Consider the following 19,814-nt stretch of genomic DNA (forward strand, 5'->3'; position numbering starts at 1 on the left):
TGGCTGTAGCTGGTCCTGGAGTTGGAGCTGTTTCCTCTCCCCCCCCCCCCCAGTTATTTTTAGTAAAAGTCTCAGACAGGTTTCAGGCTTCCATGAATTTGTGTTAAGTGCCTGCGACCTGTCTGTGACTTTTACTAAAAATAACTGTAACAAAATCTTAACCTCCACAATGATTAAAGGATCCTAAATCCTGCCTCATAGTGAGAGACCCCATGAGCTCAGTCTGTTCAGCTTAATATGGAGAAGATTGAGGGATGACTTGGTCACAGCCTGATCCAACGGCTGGAAGATGAAGCCAGACCAATTCAGACTAGCAGTAACATTTTAACCGTGAGGGTGATGAACGATGGGAACAAGGTTGGTGGTGGATTCTCCATGGCTGGCCATTTTAAAATCAAGATTGAATGGTTCCCCACCCCCCAAAAGATCTGCGCTAATTCAAACAGGGATTCTCTGGCCTGTGCTACGCAGGAGGTCAGACTAGATGATCCCCGTGGTCCCTTCTGGCCTTGGGATCGATGACCCTAGGAAAGTCCATCCCGGCACCACTGGCTCTGAGATGGTGCTGATGGCAGCGGGCGAAATTCCACCTGCATGCTGAGAGGCAGCAACCTAATGACGTTGCCCTGTCTGAGTCTTAGTCTGAAGGTGTAAGCTGGATTTACCTGGAGGACAGGCCTTTTTTAAAATTAATTAGTTTATTAGGGTAGTGCCCACTGGCCAGCTGAGAATGGGGACCCAGTGTGTGACACAGACACTGAGTAGTAGAAGAGCTGTCCCGAACAGCTGATGATCTGAACAGACAGGACAGGCACTGGGTGGGGGCGGGGGGGAGGATACTGCACTAGCAGAGCGAAGAACAGGAAGGCTGGTGCATCGCACTTCAAGAATCCCCTATGGAAATTGTACATATTAAGGGCAAAGCAAATGTGGGCTCTGATACACGGCCCAGGCAAAATAGCTCTGAATGGATGCTTATTAACAGCCAGTGGCTGCCCATACTGTAAGAAGGGAGGTGTGACCCAGAGAAGAGAGGTGTGACCCAGAGACCCCTTGAGGCAAACAGCCAGAGGGTATAAGGGGACACGCGGGGTTTCCAGGGATCTCCTGGGTCTATCGTCTATCTAATAGTGCACCAAAGCGTGGTGCGTGAGGTCTCTGCAAAGAGCCAGTGATGCTCTGGTCATCTTACATTTTGTGAAATGGATGATATGTAAGGAGATCTGTCTCTAGACTGACAGGTTTCAGAGTAGCAGCCGTGTTAGTCTGTATTTGCAAAAAGAAAAGGAGTACTTGTGGCACCTTAGAGACTAACAAATTTATTTGAGCATAAGCTTTCGTGAGCTACAGTTCACTTCCGATGCATCCGATGAAGTGCACTGTAGCTCACGAAAGCTTATGCTCAAATAAATTTGTTAGTCTCTAAGGTGCCACAAGTACTCCTTTTCTTTTTGTCTCTATACTGAGGTTCTTAAGGTGCATTAGTTAAGAGTGGACATCAGAAGGTGATAAACAGGTTTTGTTCAGGCAGTGGGTAGGAGACATTTGGCTCCCTGGCTGACCATTGTGTGTCTCAGAAGTTTGCAAAATCTACAAGAAAGATGCCTACAAGGGTGTGTGTGTGTGGCGGGGGGGGGGTTTCCATGATTTTTTGGGAGGGAGGTTGGAGGGGATCAATTGAAAGGAAGGGAAGGAGGGGCAAGTATGGACTGAAGATGAGGTGAAGAGACTGTGAGAAGGGAGGAGGAGGCAGCCTGGAGTAAAAGCTGATCAGCAGAGGGCAGGGACAGGCCGGTTAAAGCTGTAGATTGTTCTCTGAAGGACCAGAAGTCCTGGCTTTGGCTGGTGTTGCCCCCTGCTGGCTGGCTCCTCTCTGCAGTTTTCCTCTAAGGCCACGTGGATGGTGGGGGGCAGAGGGGGGTGGAGGCCAAGTTCCCCTAGAACAGGAATTGTCCATTTATTTTGTCAAGGTCCATATTTCCTGGTCAAGGTCCAGACTCCAGAGAAGAAAATAAAAAAAAATCAGTAATGATAATGGTAAAGTAAATTAAAATATTTCAGGGTCCGTTCAAAAGTGTCTGATGGTCTGGATTTGGCCCACAATCTGCCTATTGTCCTGCCCTAGAGTGCGCGTGTGTGTGTGTGTGTTTCCCCTGCGTAGGTCTGGGTCCAGCCAGATGCTGGGGCTCGTACTGGTTTCTCCACACAGAGGTGGATTTTGCTTACTGCTACCAGCACTGTCTATCTCAGTGATCCAATTCTAGCCTTGTTTTTCGGCTGGAGGAGCGCTGGAGTCTGCAATAAAAGAAGTTGCAGATACGAGATTATTATCAGCATTTGTGGAAGAAGAAAGGTCGGAGCCTCTTTTCCCCATTGGCTCTGAGTGTGATGGGCTGGAGAGGAAATCCATGGACTAGAGATCAGGGACACAATAATACACCAAAGGTACTGACCAAAGCCAGCTGTGTGATGAATGGATGAGTGGAACCCATGGCAGACCAGCCTGAATGTTCAGAGTCCTGGGAAATGATGCGATGGGCACGTGTTGCTGAAAACATGCTGGTGAAATTGTTGGGCTCTGAAAGAGCCACCTGTTTGTGGAGGTAAGAGCAATGGGGCTCTCTCTGACCCCAATATCTAAGTGGGGAGGACTGACCAAAACACTTGCTAATGGCAGACAAAGAATCCTTGAGGGAAAGCCATAGCCAGCCGGCAAGAAACTGCTCTATGAAAGGGATGAGGAGCTGGATTTCTAACCAAAGACCGCTGCAGTCAATCACCAGTCACCCGTTTGAAGTCAACAGATTCTGGATCAGGCTCTAGTTATGTGGCTCAGACACATGGAAAATCAAGGGGAGGTTTCATTACTGCTTCCTGTGAAATGGAGAGTCTGAACGTGTCTCTCTGGGGAGGTCAGAGCAGCATGGATGCTGCTGGAGGACATACAGAGCCCCCGGGCTCTCATCCCGTCTCTGGAGTGCACTCTGGGCAAAGTGGAATGAGAGAGCTGAAGACCCTGCTACAGCAGATGAATTTATTACACTAGCCTGTTTGGGATGTAATTCTCTGCATTGAAGTCTGGGAATTGCTTCTCTTTATGTTGTCCCCCCCCCCCCCCCCCCGTGTGTGTGTACCTGAGTGCATGGCTCAGTGAGGGGGATTCGGTACTGAGGTAGCTGGGATCCAGAATTTATAGAGGGGAATGTAAATATCCCTAGCTAATATTTCTTTGATTTTTTTTTTTTGGGTGGGGGTGGGGGGAAGGTTTAAGTACCCAGTGATCATTCCTGGTCTCAGCCAATGATTATGAAATGGTGATTTTTACAATTCAACCCCAGGTAGATTGTGTAAAGTGAAAACTTCTTTTGTGCATTAAGCTCGGGTTTATCCAAGAGTGGTTCTCCATTTCTTCGATATCCTTTCTCCTATACCTCCTGGCTCATGACCCCAGATACTAAAAGGCATTTGACTGGGTAAAGTGGACTATGGTACAGAGCTTCTATGGCAAAATAGCTTCAGAATGAATCTCATGAGCTGGTTAAATTCCCCAGATAAACTCTGCAAATGTCAAAATCTCAAGGGGAGTGAAAGTTTCAACTAGAGCTAGGTGAAGTTTTGGATGAGACTTTTTTTTTTTTTGCTAACAAATGCAGATTTTGGTTGACTGAAACATTTTAGGCATTTGGTTTGAGTTTGTTGTTTTGGTAAAAAAATAAAAAAAAACCCTCCAAAAAAAAAACAACCCCTCCAAACATTCAGAATAAAAATATTTTGTTTCAATATTTTTTAAATAGTGTTTTGATTCAAAATGATTTTTTTTTTTTTAGAAATTTCCTTCACTCTTTTATTTATTGTTTTTTAAAGGGCTTAAAATCAAAACAAAATGTTTCATTTTGGGTCAAACTATTTTTTGAACGTTTTTGCTGAAATTAAAAAAAAAATTGTTTCTGGTCAGCTCCGAATGATTTAAAAAATTGAGGTTAATTTTTGGAACTGCCAGTGAACCAAAAAAAGTTATTCACACAGCTCTAATTTTAACTTTGTTATGTATTGCAGGGATGCATCTAACATTGTCTGCAACTTTCACACCTATCTGCCCTTTTTCTCAAGCCCTTAGCTACTAAAGCTGTGTCTGCATTGGGAGAAAAAAGGTGTGTTCTTAACTCAAATTAAATAACATGATGTAAAATCCTTGTGAACTTCTGTTAGCTAAATTAAGGACACATTTTTTTTTCCTCATGAAGATGCGCCCTTGGTTTGGAGAATTCAGGGATCTTTAAAGGTATCTTCCAACCTTAATCGTCTATGATTCTATGAATCTTCTCTGTGCAAGAACATGGTAAAGTATATGTCTTCACTTGTGTAAAGAGAAAACTTTCTTTGTGCATTAAGCTCAAACTGGGTTTATCCAAGAGCGGTTCTCTGTTCCTCAATATCCTTTCTCCTATAGTTCCTGGCTTATTTCCCTGGACGGTAACAGGTATTTGACTGGTTAAAGTGGACTATGGTACAGAACTCCAATGGCGAAAGAACTATTTATCAGGAACTCACCCTCTCCCTGCCAAAGTCCTCTCTGTCTTGTCCTGGTTCTGTTTCAGTCAGTTGCTTTTGAGCTGGGCGCTGATTCAGATCAAGACTGGATGCCTTTCTGGAAGATATACTTTAGTGAAACAGGAGTTATTGGACGCAATGCTGGGGTGACATAGTGAAATTTAATGGCCTGTGATATCCAGGGGCTCAGGCTAGATGCACTAATGATCCCTTTCAGCTTTAAAGTCTGTTAATTCAGAAAAAATGGTATGTATCTTCAGGTCTCAGATGCAATGGTGATGGGGAACTTCGTTGGCCCCTTTACCGCAGTATCTGAGAACCCTACGTTTTTAAATGTATTTATCCTTCGGTATAGATACTAGCTATGCTGCCAGGAGGGTCTGTCCCATCAGCGTTGGCAATCCACCTCCCTGAAAGGCAGGAGCTAAGTCGACAGGAAACCTTCGTGATCATCTCATCTCTCCTGCGTAGCACCAGCCAGAGAATTTGCCACAAAGCTTCGCTACCCTCACTGTTACACATGCATGCCTTATTTTAGTTTGAATTTGTCTGGCTTCTTCTCCCAGCCATTGGATCTTGTTATGCCTCATTGATAGGACGGCACAGTGTGGAGATGCCTCCGCCCAGATTGGGCCTCCGTTGTGCCAGGTGCTGTACAAACATACAACAAGAGACAGTCCCTACCCCAAAGGACTTACGGAGAACTGATTGCTCTCCATAAATACATTAGGGGCTGAACAATAGGGCGGCAGAAGAGTTATGGAAGCTGAAGGACAATGTTGGTGTCATGGAGTCCCTGGGTGATGCTCCGGAACTGCTCCCTACAAAGCCAGGCAGGACTCTGGTGAAGTCTCCTCTCTGTGAGCAGGTTTCAGAGTAGCAGCCGTGTTAGTCTGTACTTGCAAAAAAGAAAAAGGAGTACTTGTGGCATCTTAGAGACTAACAAATTTATTTGAGCATAAGCTTTCGTGAGCTTCACGAAAGCTTATGCTCAAATTTGTTAGTCTCTAAGGTGACACAAATACTCCTTTTTCTTTTTTTCTCTGTGAGCAGACTGCCTTCAGGGCAAAAAGCTTACACGGCTTCCACCTTTCTGGGTCTGATCTCAGAACATTTAGCATCCTCTGCCCCTCTGTGCGCTTCCCACAGCGAGTCTGCCCAGGAGGGGTCCTGGGAAGCCAGAGGGTCCTGCACCCCAACTTTGCAGTCAGACGTGACTTTTAGCCAGCCAGTAAAACAGAGGTTTATTAGATGACAGGAACATGGTCTAAGACAGAGCTTGTAGGTACAGAGAACAGGACCCCTCAGCCGGGTTCATTTTGGGGGGCAGTGAGCCAGACAACCACGTCTGCACTTTACTTCTTGTTCCCAGCCAGCCCCAAACTGACTCACCCTCCAGCCCCTCCTCCTCTCCTGGGCTTTGTCCCTTTTCCGGGCCAGGAAGTCACTTGATTCCTTTGTTCTCCAACCCTTTAGCTCTCACCTTGCAGGGATGAAGGGCCCAGGCCATCAGTTGCCAGGAGACAGAGTGTCGGCCATTTATGTACCCTGGCCCTTTGCTCTGCAACAATTACACTCCCTTATCCCACCACCTAGAGACTTAAGAAATGCATAGGGGAAACTGAGGCACCCCTACAGTATTTAGAGGAAACATTAAGAACGTCCCACTTTGTCACAGTTGGTACAGGAACAAATGGGGATAAATGGGCCATGGGTAAACTGAGGCTGGACATGAGAAGGACCCTCAGGGAAGGGAGGTTCTGAAATAGCCACCAAATAGGAGGAGTGGGGGGAAAACAGGCTAACTGCTTTGAAGATGGAGTTTAATAGTTTCTGAAAGGAATTATATGATGGGATTGTCTTCACTAGCAAGGGCTAGACTCAGTGACCCAATGGGTCACTTCCAATCTATTGGACTTTGGGTCAGTAACATTTTGCTTTTAAACCATCCAAAGACCTTAATGTGGGGCCACGTTGCCAGGAGACCGTCTCTTCAATCAGAAGAGCAGATGGGGGAGGGGGACCCATAAAATGCTTCTTCAGCACAATTATTCTTCGGGGCAGAAAGTTTGCAGATGGGGCCTCCTTGAAGCAGGGGAGCTATGCACCACTAGCCACTTACTGAGTACTTGGAGAGGCCCCTTTGGCCCAGTGGCTAATCGGCTACTGTTGCTTGTGCCTCATTAATTACACTTCAACTTACATTAAAATACTGATTTTAATCATACGCCTGTTTTGAATTTTATCATTTTGCTTCATTTTCTTTCAACATTTATATTCTAGTAAAATACTAATTTTAATCTTATATTTATATATACAAATATTTTTGTCAGCATTCCTTCCATTTGTTTGCTATTCTATTACAATTAATATTTTAATATTATATGTTCACATAGGTTATCCAATCTATTATATTTAACGCTTTACTGTCATATAAACGTCAACAAAATGACACCGCAACAAAATGTTTTTATCTCACTGAAATGATTCGCTGCTGTCACCGTGATGGTTCTGAATGGAAATTCTTCTGAATTTTTCGGCCGTGAGAAATCTTAAAATTTTGGCTTTTCGTTCAGTTTGGAATGGGGAAAATAGAAACGTCAGATTTCCTGCAGGATGGAATTCCCAGTTTCTGACCATCCTGACTCACCAGCAACACCTGCTGTAAGGCAGGCCACAAAATACACTGTATAGAGGCCCAGCTATGAAAATGCCTCTTGCGATCTGGATTCACTGCAAACATGAGGAAGCCTTCCTGCTGGGTAAGACACTACGCTAAGCCTGGAGAGGCGGATTCAGTTCCCAGCTCTTCCACACTTTCCCTGTGTCAACTTGGGACTCCATAAACCTATGACTCACTTTCCCCAGCCTTCCTGACTGCTTGTTGTGGGATAAATTCATTGACATTTATGAGGTGCCTAGATAACGTGGCGAAGGAGGCCATGTAGGAGGAGGCCCATCTGGCCTCTGGTGAACGTGAGAACAGCTTCAACTCAGCTTCCCCATAATCAGGGGAATACACATGATGGGGTGGGTGTGAAAGTGGCAGGTTCCACACATAGAGGTCAGAGGACTAGTGGTGAAATCCGACCTGGGCAGCTTTCTGTTCCCTTTGCTGGTGACGTGACCTGTTTGCTTGTTGCTATAAACATTAAGGGTCCAGGTTCCCAGGTAGTGTAAATCGGCCACCACTCTATGGGGCCAGATCCCAGCTGGGGTAAATCAGCAATAGCTCCATTGAAATGAAAAGTGGTAAACTGATTTACACCAGCTGAAGAGCTGTCTTGAAAACCTAGCTAACTTGACCTACATTTTTTTCACCGAATCACTCCCCCGGTCTTTTCATACATGTCTTCGATTCACAATAACACAGCCTAAACCCACCTTGATCCAAGCCCCGGCTCCAGCCCACTGAGAATAGACATTTGGAATGGAGAGTGTTTGGATTTCATCATCTCTTTGGCATATCACCAACTTCTCTGCGCAGAGACGTTTCCCTGTGGGGGAACAGCACACTGGCACACCAGGAACAATGATGCAAGATTGCAGCCACTTGCACCGGGATTTATTAAAACACGAGTCGTCCCCAGCCATTTCATGATGGGAAGCGTAAATAAACATCAAGGGGATGAGCAAGGCCTTTGGAGACTCCCAGAGAAGCAGCCAGCAAATTAGCTACATCAGGGGCTATTAAAAGTTTCTTGTATGAAATTGCAGTTACACGCCAAGTGGTGGTTATAATGGCCCTGGGGAAGTTCCACTCTGATTGGTCTCCATGGGACTGACTTTTCTTAGTCACATGTTGCCTTGTGCAAGGTGAATGTAAAATATTCCCAAAGTATTTATTCTGCACACTTTGGTCTCAGGTAAATGACTGCACAACGTAGGGGGCATAGATTCACCAATGGTTTTAAGGCCAGAGAGAACTCTTTGGGCAGCCAGTCAGACGGCCTACATACAGGCCAGAGAATTTCACCCAGTTATCCGTGCATTAATTCCAATAACTTGTGTTCGGCTAAAGCAGAGGTGGGCAAACTAGGGCCCGCGGGACCTTCCTGCCCGACCCCTGAGCTCCTGGCCCAGGAGGCTTGCCCCCGGCCCCTCCCCTGCTGTTCTCCCTCTCCCACATCCTCAGTGCGCCATGTTGCCGGTGTAATGTATTAAACTGCTCCGCGTAGGAACTTGTTACTGGCAGCAGTTACAGAGAGCAATTTACTACACTACACAGCTGCGATGCTCTGGGCGGCGTGGCTGTAGTACCACCAGCCACCAGTGCTCTGTGCTGTGCTGCAAGGGGGCAGAGACCGGGGGGGGGTTAGATAGAGGGCAGGGGAGTTTGGGGTGGTGGTCAGGGAGTGGGGCTGTGGATGGGGTCGGGGCAGTCAGAGGGTAGGGAACGCGGGGGGGGTTGAATGGGGGCAGGGGTCCAGGGGGAGTAGTCAGGAAGGAGGGAGGGTTGGATGGTGTGGAGGAGGGCAGTCAGGGGCAGGGGTTCAGGGGGCAGTCAGGGGACAGGAAGCGGTGGGGTGTGGATAGGGCAGGGGTCCTGGGAGGACCGTCAGGGAACACGGGGGTTGGATGGGGCAGGAGCCCTGGCGGGGGGGGCCATCAGGGGGCGAGAAGCAAGGTGGGGCAGATACACAGCCTGGCACAGCCTCCCCGAAACCAGCCCTCCATACAATATCCGAAACCCGATGTGGCCCTCAGGCCAAAAGGTTTGCCCGCTCCTGGGCTAAAGCATCTTCCAGAAGGGTACCCTCTGATGCATAAACGGGGATTTAAGTAGGGAGTAAAGAAGTTTGTTTACTCGGTATTTGGCACTGGTGTGATTCCTTTTGGATGACTGTACCCAGTTCTCATGCCGACAATTCAAAGAGCATCTTTATAAATTGGAGAGGGTTCAAAGAAGAGCCATGAGAATGATTAAAGGACTGGAAAACATGAGTCAAGGAGCTCAATCTATTTTGCTTAACAAAGAGATGGTTGAGGGATGACTTGATCCCTGTCAATACTTACCTAGAAGACAAGGTCAAACAAGATCCAATAGTTGAAAGTTGAAGCTAGACAAATTCAGATGGGAAATAAGGTATAAGTTTTTTTAACAGTGAGTGTAATTCACCAATGGAACAATTTACCAAGGGCTGTGGTTGATTCTCCATCACTGGCAATTTTTAAATCAAGACTGGGTGCTTTTCTAGGAGATCAACTCCAATTCAAACAAAAACTCAAAGATTCGAAGGCCAGAAGGGACCATTGTGATGATCTGGTCTGACCTCCTGTATAACACAGACCAGAGAATGTTCCCAAAATAATTCCTAGAGCAGATGTTTTAGAGAAACATCCAATTATTTTGGGGCAGTTCTCTGGCCTGTGCTATACAGGAGGTTAAACTAGATGGTCACTGTGACGGTGCCCCCTATAAGGCTTTATGGAAATATGCTTATGAATATATATGACATAACTGGAATTTCATGTTCTATGCTACATATGCCATGTAACATATCTATGTAAAGGTTATGATCTACTGAATCTATTAATCTATTTGTATGCATGTATCAGTTTTGTATTCGAAGTTATGAATATTGGCCATGTACTGGCTTGATTTCTAAATAACCTTAGTAGAGCATTTGGTCAGTTCCTGGAGAAAGGAATTTGCAAAGTTAAGTGCCCAATCAAGAAGCACTTAAGGAACAATGCATCTTGGATTGCTCCAATCCACATAAGACGTATTCCTGGAGACATTCAAGTTACCATGTGGGCAATGGCTTCAGTCTGAGCCTGAATGTCTACACTGGTAGACATGATCCAGGTAGCATGATCCCTGCGATCCTGAGTCAGTTGACCCAGGCTGCATTGGGTCTTTATTTGTGGTGTAGTCGTAACCTTACTGTCTGTGAAGTTTTACGATCTTCGCTTCACAATCAAAACCTCCTGCTGCCAACATACCGCTCCCACGGAATCACAGAAATGTCGGGCTGGAAGGGACCTGGAGAGGTCATCGTGTCCATCCCCTTCCTTTCCTAACCACCAACATCCAGTGCTTTATTTACTAGACTACTCCAAGTCACATAACTTCAGTTGCAGTTACATTCCCAGTGGTGGATATAATATCCCTGGGGAAGTTCTCACCAGCGGTCATGGATCATGGTGGATTCTCCATCACTGTCCATTTTAAAATCAAGAGTGGATGTTTTTTTTCGAGATCTGCTCTAGTTCAAACAGGAATTATTTGGGGGCAGTTCTCTGGCCTGTGTTACACTGGAGGTCAGACTGGATGATCACAGTGGTCACTTCTGGCCCCCAAATCTAGGAATAAACTAAAAGGATGATTTTTAAACCAGAGCAAAGCCAGTTTCAGAGGATCTTATTACAGTTTATAGAGTCAAAGATTCCAAAGCCACAAGGGACCATTGCGGTCATCAAGTCTGACCTCCTGTGTGACACAGGCCAGAGAACGTCCCCCAAATAATTCTGTTGATCTAGATCAATTAAAAAACAAGAGAAAACAACAAAAAACATTCAATCTTGAGTTAATAATGGCACCGATGGAGAATCTATCACAACTCCTGGCAAGTTGTTCCAATGATTAATTCCCCTCACTGTTAAAAATTTCTAGTTTGAATGTGTTCCACTGCCAGCCATTGGATCTTCTTAGACCTTGTCTGCTAGATTGAAGAACCCATTGTCAAATATTTGTTCCCCATGCAGGTACTTAAAGACTGGGATCATGTCACCCCTTCTCTTTGTTCAGCTAAATAGATTAAGCTCCATGAATCTGTTACTACACAACCTGCTTTCTACTCCTTTAATCATTAAGTTTAGGTTAGGCTGATTCCTAACTGAATATGCCTCATTTAAACCAATATCAGAATGTCTGGTCCAGTTGGAAAATGGGGTTTTGTTGTGATGGTTTTTGTAGAAAAACCAAAAGCCTCAAAACTGAAATATTTTCCAGCAACAAAACAAACAACAAAAACACAACAAAACAAACTCACAACCAAAAACTGTTGAGGAAATCTGACTTTCCACAGGGAGAAAATAATTCTGTCAAAAATGCAATTTGGGAATTTTTCAACCACGCTCTAATGGGGTAATATTTTCTAAAGTGCCCAAGTGGCTTGAACCTGGCCTACAGCCAGATTATGTGCTAGTAAAAAATATCGTCTGCAATATTGCTGTAGCCGTGTTGGCCCCAGAATATGAGAGAAACAAGGTGGGTGATATAATAGCATTTGGTGAAATTGACGATTTTGAGCTTATACAATGTCTTCTTTTTCTTCTGAACAGCTCCGTGAAAGGGTATGTCTACACTTACCGAGAATCGACGCTGTGGCAATCGATGCACCGGAGGTCAATTTAGCGGGTCTAGTGAAGTCCCGCTAAATCGACCGCAGATAGCTCTCCTGTCGACTCCAGTACTCCACATGAACGAGAAGTGTAAGGTATGTCGACAGGAGAGTTTCTCACATCAACCCAGCGCGATGTAGACACCGCAGTAAGTCAACCTGTAGCTGGAGTTGCGTAACTTAGGTTTACTTAACCCCATAGTGTAGACCTGCCCAAAGCTCGAAAGCTTATCTCTCACCAACAGAAGTTGGTTTAATCAAAGATATTACCTCAAGCATCTTCTCCCGCTAGTAAAAATTATGCCAGTTGGGGGAGGGGCATGGCGTGATTTTTTAAAACTGAAATAGCGATCCCAGTGCAACCCCTGGTGTGCGTGCAGTTAGACAGGTATAAAGATGCATTATGCCATTATAGCTTATTTCCCTTCCAATGTGGGTATAAGAACCTTTATACTGCTTTAATTACACCAGTCCTGGAGAGGAATCATAGAATCATAGAATCATAGAATATCAGGGTTGGAAGGGACCCCAGAAGGTCATCTAGTCCAACCCCCTGCTCAAAGCAGGACCAAGTCCCAGTTAAATCATCCCAGCTAGGGCTTTGTCAAGCCTGACCTTAAAAACCTCTAAGGAAGGAGATTCTACCACCTCCCTAGGTAACGCATTCCAGTGTTTCACCACCCTCTTAGTGAAAAAGTTTTTCCTAATATCCAATCTAAACCTCCCCCATTGCAACTTGAGACCATTACTCCTCGTTCTGTCATCTGCTACCATTGAGAACAGTCTAGAGCCATCCTCTTTGAAACCCCCTTTCAGGTAGTTGAAAGCAGCTATCAAATCCCCCCTCATTCTTCTCTTCTGCAGACTAAACAATCCCAGCTCCCTCAGCCTCTCCTCATAAGTCATGTGCTCTAGACCCCTAATCATTTTCGTTGCCCTTCGTTGTACTCTTTCCAATTTATCCACATCCTTCCTGTAGTGTGGGGCCCAAAACTGGACACAGTACTCCAGATGAGGCCTCACCAGTGTCGAATAGAGGGGAACGATCACGTCCCTCGATCTGCTCGCTATGCCCCTACTTATACATCCCAAAATGCCATTGGCCTTCTTGGCAACAAGGGCACACTGCTGACTCATATCCAGCTTCTCGTCCACTGTCACCCCTAGGTCCTTTTCCGCAGAACTGCTGCCGAGCCATTCGGTCCCTAGTCTGTAGCGGTGCATTGGATTCTTCCATCCTAAGTGCAGGACCCTGCATTTATCCTTATTGAACCTCATTAGATTTCTTTTGGCCCAATCCTCCAATTTGTCTAGGTCCTTCTGTATCCTATCCCTCCCCTCCAGCGTATCTACCACTCCTCCCAGTTTATACAGTTTATACAGTTTATCCCAGGAGATGTGCACCGCCACAATGAAAGCAACTCTTCAGCAATATGTCATGAAAATGACACTCCTATAACTGAGTCAGTCAAGGGATGCCCAGGCATAAGGAAAGCATAGGAACACTATGTATAAAAGATACTACTTTTATGTGTAGACAAGGGCTTAAGGGAGCCTAAGCCACTTAGATGCAGATTTTAGAAGTATTAAGGTATTGCTGTGCTCAGCATTGCAATGCCTAATTGATTTAGGAGCCTAAGTCTAATTTTCAAAAGGGATTTAGGCATGTTGGAGCCAAAATCCAATTACCAGTCACGGGCAAGGCCTTACAGAGCAGATCTGAGAAAGAGATACAGAATAATGCGGCATTCTGCGGCCATGAAAAGGCTAATGCAATTCTGGGATGTATTTCCAGTAGAGAGATAGGGAAGTGTTGGTACCATTATACAAGGCACTGGTGAGACCTCACCCTGGAATAGTGTGCACAGTTTTGGGCTCCCATGTTTCAGAAAGATGAATTCAAACTAGAGCACGTGCAGGGAAGGGCTATTAGGATGATCAGAGGAATGGAAATCCTACTTTGGGACAGGAGACTTAAGGAGCTTGGCTTGTTTAGTATAACCAAATGCAGGCTGAGGGGAGATATGATTACCTTCTATAACTACATCAGAGGGATAAACACCAGGGAGGGAGAGGAGTTATTTAAGTTAAACACCAATCCTGGAACAAGAACAAATGGATGTAAACTGGCCAACAACACATTTAGGCTTGAAATTAGATGAAAGTTTCTATCAGAGGAGTGAAGTTCTGAAACAGCCTCCCAAGGGGAGCAGTGAGGGCCAAAAACATAACTGGCTTCAAGCTTGAGCTTGATAAGTTTATGCAGGGGATGGTGTGATGAGATTGCCTATGACATCTGGCCCAAATGCAAGTGCTAGTAGCAAATATCTCCAATGACCAGAAACAGGACACTAGATGGGTCAGGCTCTGACTTACTACAGAGAATTCTTTCTCAGGTGTCTCGCTGGTGGGTCTTGCCCACATGCTCAGGGTCCAACTGATTGGGGTATTTGGAGTTGGGAAGGAATTTTCTCCCAGGTCAGATTGGCAGAGCCCCTGGGGGGGGGGGTGCCTTCATCTGCAGCATGGGGCACGGGTCACTTGCTGTTTGAACTAGTGTAAATGGTGGAGTCTCTGTAACTTGAAGTTTTTAAATCATGATTTGGGGACTTCGGTAACTCAGCCAGAGGTTAGGGGTCCGTTACAGGAGTGGGTGGGTGAGGTTCTGTGACTAGATGATCACAATGGTCCCTTCTAGCCTTAAAGTCTATGACTTGCAACTGTCGAGCCCCCTATCTGAGTCTAGACTTCCCTGACTGGCAAAGGGAGCTCAGATCCTGCCATTCAATAATCCTGACTCTCTTCAGCCCCACAGCGCAGCCTGTGGCCTGTCCAGACCCGCTGCCCAGGAAGCGTGTGTGTGAATTGGGACAGGAGAGGATGGACAGGAAGGAATCAGTTAGAACCTTGCAGGGTCATTCCCTGCTGCTAGGAAAGCCACCTGCATGGGCAGTGCTGCGGCTAATTGAATGCTCTGTATCTGCAGCCAACTCCGGGCTCATACTTTTAACTCCCTGAACCAACTGTGGTCCCATGAAGCGGGGCACTCACCCTGCCCCGCATCCCACATAGACAAACCCAAAAGACATGGGCTCCAATGAAGTTCAATGAAGAACACCTTATCTTCAGATCCACGCCGAATGCTAAAATCTAGAGCCTGTTAACAGAAACACCTCCCCTGATTTCAAGTAGGGTACATGGGACACTGAGAGGGGCTGTCTTCACTACAGTTCACCCTCAGTCCTCAGCAAGTATGTTGATCAACTGGAGAGGGGTCAGAGAAGAGCCACATAATTGATTAAAGGATTAGAAAACACACCCTACAGTGATAGACTCAAAGAGCTCAAGCTATTTAGCTTTACAAAGAGAAGGTTCAGAGGTGCCTTTATCCCATCTATAAGTACCTACATGGGGAACAAATATTTAATAACGGGCTCTTCAATCCAGCAGAGAAAGGTCTAACACGCTCCAATGGCTAGAAGTTGAAACTAGACAAATTCAGACTCGAAATACATTTTTGACAGTGACGGTAATTGAACATTGGAACAATTTCCCAAGGATGGTGATGGATTCTCCATCACTTGAGCACTGATATCCTCCAACACCTTTCCCTGAAGGACAGATGAGTTCTTCCACAACTGATGGGGAAAGAATCCTAGAGTGTGCATGAAGAAATACTAACATGGGCACAGGGCTTTGCTGTGAGGATGCTCACTCTTGGGCTAGCTTAACCTGGGTGCGAATCACCAGGGTTAACGGTGTAGCAAAGACATACCCAAAGTCATGGAAAAAACTCGGCTTTACAACCTCACTATGCCACACGGCCAGAGACAGCAGTGAGCTCAACAAGCCCAGATCATGTCCCACACCAAATAGGGGTGGGATCCATTCCTTCTCCTCGGCTGACTCCAATCTCCTGCCCCTGAACCGGTGGGGCTTCTTCAGTACCCCCAGCTGGGAAGTTCCTCTTTTCCCCAGAATTTGCTACCAAGTTAGGCCCACCCCCACACAGGGGTTCAGAAAGTGACTCTCTTGCTCTCGGGTATATTGAGCAGGGCTCTGGATGGCTGTTGTGGACGGTGCTATACGTAGGCTTGGAAGGATTAGATTTTTATCAGTAAACATCGATGAACATCTATTTCACCAGACAACCACAAAGTCAAGATAAAATATTTCCATTGATAATAACTGAAATTCACAGCGAGGCAAAGTAAGAAAAATGCTGCTGGAGAATTTCCTAGAGTCTGATTTAAGGCTATTTCGTTTGTTCATTTGACATAGGATGTTGCAATTTGCGTTTTCATGGTTAAAAAGTTTTAACTTTTTAATCTCAACATCTATGGTAGATAAAAACTGAAAAACAAAATGCTTAAAATAAACATTGATATTATCCATCGAAATTATAACAAAATAAAAATCGAATTTTGCCAAGCCTAGCTAGAGAGAAGGTTAGACAGATGATCTAATGGTCCCTTCTGGCCTTGACCTCTGTGATGCTAAGGGGGTTCCCTCAGTGTTTCCATGGTAGAGGGGATTCTTTCCCAGACCCCAGTCAGCAGCAGTCTAAACTGTTGTGTCCTGGTCAATGCCCTCTTGTTGTGACTGAGGCAGAATATATGTGTGAGAGAACTTTGCCCAAGGAGCTGGGAAAGTTTCAGGTCCAGCCAAGGTCTCTCTGCCTGGAGCAGCGAATGAACGAGGCATTCATGGCAACACGACAGGAACTGAATCAGACCAGCCACAGCACTATTGATTACTGCAGAGGGGACGCTGGGTATTGAAGGCATATAGTAGTTTTATCACATTATGAATGAGGACGTCAAGTGTTGGGCCCAACCGGCCTCCAATGTTTTCCCAAGGGACTCAGGTGGCTTGTCCATCTGCTCAGTACATCATAGTCCATAGTAGCCCACCAGCTTTATGCATGATCCAACAAAAGCTGGATGGAGAAGACCTCATGGACAACCTTACACATGCTGGAGGAAGGTCGTGGCTTCCAACCTTAATATAGAGCAGGCCACAGAATTGGCAGGAAACCGGGCTCTTTGGAAAGGGGCAATCCAAAGTGTTCAATCTATGCTCCACCAGCAGGAGAATGAATGAATGAATGAATGAATCATAGAATCATAGAATATCAGGGTTGGAAGGGACCCCAGAAGGTCATCTAGTCCAACCCCCTGCTCAAAGCAGGACCAAGTCCCAGTTAAATCATCCCAGCCAGGGCTTTGTCAAGCCTGACCTTAAAAACCTCCAAGGAAGGAGATTCTACCACCTCCCTAGGTAACGCATTCCAGTGTTTCACCACCCTCTTAGTGAAAAAGTTTTTCCTAATATCCAATCTAAACCTCCCCCATTGCAACTTGAGACCATTACTCCTCGTTCTGTCATCTGCTACCATTGAGAACAGTCTAGAGCCATCCTCTTTGAAACCCCCTTTCAGGTAGTTGAAAGCAGCTATCAAATCCCCCCTCATTCTTCTCTTCTGCAGACTAAACAATCCCAGCTCCCTCAGCCTCTCCTCATAAGTCATGTGCTCTAGACCCCTAATCATTTTCGTTGCCCTTCGTTGTACTCTTTCCAATTTATCCACATCCTTCCTGTAGTGTGGGGCCCAAAACTGGACACAGTACTCCAGATGAGGCCTCACCAGTGTCGAATAGAGGGGAACGATCACGTCCCTCGATCTGCTCGCTATGCCCCTACTTATACATCCCAAAATGCCATTGGCCTTCTTGGCAACAAGGGCACACTGCTGACTCATATCCAGCTTCTCGTCCACTGTCACCCCTAGGTCCTTTTCCGCAGAACTGCTGCCGAGCCATTCGGTCCCTAGTCTGTAGCGGTGCATTGGATTCTTCCATCCTAAGTGCAGGACCCTGCACTTATCCTTATTGAACCTCATTAGATTTCTTTTGGCCCAATCCTCCAATTTGTCTAGGTCCTTCTGTATCCTATCCCTCCCCTCCAGCGTATCTACCACTCCTCCCAGTTTAGTATCATCCGCAAATTTGCTGAGAGTGCAATCCACACCATCCTCCAGATCATTTATGAAGATATTGAACAAAACGGGCCCCAGGACCGACCCCTGGGGCACTCCACTTGACACCGGCTGCCAACTAGACATGGAGCCATTGATCACTACCCGTTGAGCCCGACAATCTAGCCAGCTTTCTACCCACCTTATAGTGCATTCATCCAGCCCATACTTCCTTAACTTGCTGACAAGAATGCTGTGGGAGACCGTGTCAAAAGCTTTGCTAAAGTCAAGAAACAATACATCCACTGCTTTCCCTTCATCCACAGAACCAGTAATCTCATCATAAAAGGCGATTAGATTAGTCAGGCATGACCTTCCCTTGGTGAATCCATGCTGACTGTTCCTGATCACTTTCCTCTCCTCTAAGTGCTTCAGGATTGATTCTTTGAGGACCTGCTCCATGATTTTTCCAGGGACTGAGGTGAGGCTGACCGGCCTGTAGTTCCCAGGATCCTCCTTCTTCCCTTTTTTAAAGATGGGCACTACATTAGCCTTTTTCCAGTCATCCGGGACTTCCCCCGTTCGCCACGAGTTTTCAAAGATAATGGCCAAGGGCTCTGCAATCACAGCCGCCAATTCCTTCAGCACTCTCGGATGCAATTCGTCCGGCCCCATGGACTTGTGCACGTCCAGCTTTTCTAAATAGTCCCTAACCACCTCTATCTCTACAGAGGGCTGGCCATCTCTTCCCCATTTTGTGTTGCCCAGCACAGCAGTCTGGGAGCTGACCTTGTTAGTGAAAACAGAGGCAAAAAAAGCATTGAGTACATTAGCTTTTTCCACATCCTCTGTCACTAGCTTGCCTCCCTCATTCAGTAAGGGGCCCACACTTTCCTTGGCTTTCTTCTTGTTGCCAACATACCTGAAGAAACCCTTCTTGTTACTCTTGACATCTCTTGCTAGCTGCAGCTCCAGGTGCGATTTGGCCCTCCTGATATCTTTCCTACATGCCCGAGCAATATTTTTATACTCTTCCCTGGTCATATGTCCAACCTTCCACTTCTTGTAAGCTTCTTTTTTATGTTTAAGATCCGCTAGGATTTCACCATTAAGCCAAGCTGGTCGCCTGCCATATTTACTATTCTTTCGACTCATCGGGATGGTTTGTCCCTGTAACCTCAACAGGGATTCCTTGAAATACAGCCAGCTCTCCTGGACTCCCTTCCCTTTCATGTTAGTCCCCCAGGGGATCCTGGCCATCTGTTCCCTGAGGGAGTCAAAGTCTGCTTTCCTGAAGTCCAGGGTCCGTATCCTGCTGCTTACCTTTCTTCCCTGCGTCAGGATCCTGAACTCAACCAACTCATGGTCACTGCCTCCCAGATTCCCATCCACTTTGCTTCCCCCACTAATTCTACCCGGTTTGTGAGCAGCAGGTCAAGAAAAGCGCTCCCCCTAGTTGGCTCCCCTAGCACTTGCACCAGGAAATTGTCCCCTACGCTTTCCAAAAACTTCCTGGATTGTCTATGCACCGCTGTATTGCTCTCCCAGCAGATATCAGGAAAATTAAAGTCACCCATGAGAATCAGGGCATGCGATCTAGTAGCTTCCGTGAGTTGCCGGAAGAAAGCCTCATCCACCTCATCCCCCTGGTCCGGTGGTCTATAGCAGACTCCCACCATGACATCACTCTTGTTGCACACACTTCTAAACTTAATCCAGAGACACTCAGGTTTTTCCACAGTTTCGTACCGGAGCTCTGAGCAGTCATACTGCTCCCTTACATACAGTGCTACTCCCCCACCTTTTCTGCCCTGCCTGTCCTTCCTGAACAGTTTATAACCATCCATGACTGTACTCCAGTCATGTGAGTTATCCCACCAAGTCTCTGTTATTCCAATCACGTCATAATTCCTTGACATCACCAGGACCTCCAGTTCTCC

At 46.1% G+C, this 19,814-nt stretch overlaps 1 protein-coding gene and 1 long non-coding RNA gene across 3 annotated transcripts in view; one reads left to right on the plus strand and one right to left on the minus strand.

The window, feature by feature from the left end:
* The window catches only part of LOC119846933, a 323,834-nt gene that overhangs the window by 156,916 nt on the left and 147,104 nt on the right, over window positions 1–19,814 (minus strand). The gene's annotated exons all lie outside the window — the stretch shown is intronic.
* Window positions 4,631–12,374, plus strand: LOC122457250. 2 transcript variants are annotated; one of them, XR_006276725.1, is made up of 4 exons: window positions 4,631–5,419; window positions 5,605–7,313; window positions 8,269–8,367; window positions 11,839–12,374. It is a non-coding gene; the product is annotated as an uncharacterized LOC122457250 (long non-coding RNA). The 2 variants fall into 2 exon arrangements; XR_006276724.1 differs by having other exon boundaries at window positions 5,605–8,367.

The sequence above is a fragment of the Dermochelys coriacea genome, chromosome 23 (genome assembly GCF_009764565.3).
Source record: "Dermochelys coriacea isolate rDerCor1 chromosome 23, rDerCor1.pri.v4, whole genome shotgun sequence".
In the NCBI taxonomy this organism is placed as follows: domain Eukaryota; kingdom Metazoa; phylum Chordata; order Testudines; family Dermochelyidae; genus Dermochelys; species Dermochelys coriacea.